The sequence below is a fragment of the Orycteropus afer genome, unplaced genomic scaffold, assembly GCF_000298275.1.
Source record: "Orycteropus afer afer isolate SDZICR_OR568_19922 unplaced genomic scaffold, OryAfe1.0 scaffold00574, whole genome shotgun sequence".
In the NCBI taxonomy this organism is placed as follows: Eukaryota; Metazoa; Chordata; class Mammalia; order Tubulidentata; family Orycteropodidae; genus Orycteropus; species Orycteropus afer.
In genome coordinates, this window is record NW_006922161.1 from 916,863 (window position 1) to 918,564 (window position 1,702).

Here is a 1,702-nt window from a genome sequence, read left to right on the forward strand (position 1 = left end):
GGGCCTAGGCGAAGGTCTTGGGATGGGGCGGGGCCGAGGTTTATGATGGGGCGGGACTTGCGAGTGGACCGGCCCCCCCCCCCTTGTGGGCGAGGTTAGGGCTGCGGCCATTGCGGCGGGGCCAGGCCCCGCGTGGGAGGGGTTAAGACTGCGGGATTTGTTATGGGGCGGGGTTAGGGCTGAGGGCTTTCTGATGGGGCGGGACATATGGCTGGACCGGCCCCCCCATGGGGGCGGGGCTAGTGCTGCAGGGACTCCAGAGCTGGTGGGACCCATATATCCTGCTTAGGAGTGAGCTGGAAACCTGTCCTGACCAATTCGGTTGACATTCCAAGGGTGTTTTTCTGTCCCTTCCTGGAATTAAAGCCTGTGTGCTCTTCTGTCCATTCATTTCTCAAATCCAGAAGCCTAGTGATTTAATTAAGGAGTTCTGGTGGCATAGCCAGTAAGACATTTGGCTGCTAGCCAGAGGGACAGCTAGTTTGAACCCACCAGCTGCTCTATGGGAGGAATATGAGGCAATCTGCTTGGGTAGAGATTTACAGCCTTGGAAACTCAATGAGGTCACTATGACTTGGAATTGACTCAATGGCAGCGAGTTTGGTTTGGTTTGAGTGGTTTAATTGTGCCAGTCTCTACCAGTTAAAGGGACCAAAGCACGTGTCAGGCACGGTGCTAGACTTTTAATCCTCTGTATCTTCCTGGGAGGACTGTGAGGGTGGCTAAGGGGCTGAGGTGCAGGTGCAGACACGCAGCCAGCCCAGAGACCAGGGTAACTTCCTCACTGGGCCCTGGGCTCAGTGGCTCTCTGGTGCGCCGCCCGGGCACTAAAATAGCTCCGCTAGGGCCTGCCATCAGCTGTGCTGCCCTGACTGGCTGGGTGCTATACCAGTGGTTCAATGCTGGACAGTGTGTGTGTGGGGGGCTGGTCCGCATCCTTTGTGCACATGGCTGAGTTCATGCAACTTTACAACCAGTCCGGAAAACCTCCTGAGAACAGGCGGTGTAGGCTGGTGAGAGCGGCCCCCCACGACCTGAGGCAGGCGGGTCCACCAGACACTGACTCGGCCCATTAGAAGGAATGTGTGGGAGGACAAAACTGCAGCTGGTGGGGTTGGGTTTTGTAGAACCAGAAGCTGAAGCCCTACTGAAGGGAACCTTTGAGAACGATAACAAAGCTGCACACAGACCTTGGGAGGGGCCCACACAGGCCAGAGGCCCTCCCGGTCTTCAGTGAAATCTGCCATCAAGAGCCAAATAGAGGGAGCATGGTGTGTGGGGGGCTATTTGTAAAGGGTGGTTAGGCAGGTCTCCCTGAGCAGATGATGAAAGAAGCAGCGGGGAAGGCTGGCCAGGCGCCTCTGTGGGCACAGCTGTGCGGGGCTGAGGTGGAAGTGGCCGGCTATCCTGGAGGAAAAGCAGGGGGCTGGGGACCACTGGGCCAAGGAGGTGCAGGAGGGGTCAAGACAGAGGGAGGCTGGAGCCAGGTCAGACAGAGCCAGGCAGACCCTTGAAAGGACTTCCGCCTTTAGAATAAAAAAACAAAGTTTAATGTGGTGAAACATACACAACAGGACATTCACCAACATAACATCTTCCCCATTTACAGCTCAGGGACATTGATGACATTTTCATGTTATGTCACCATTTTTGCTACCCTTTTCCAAAATATTCCACCACCATTAGCATAAACTCAGTGCCC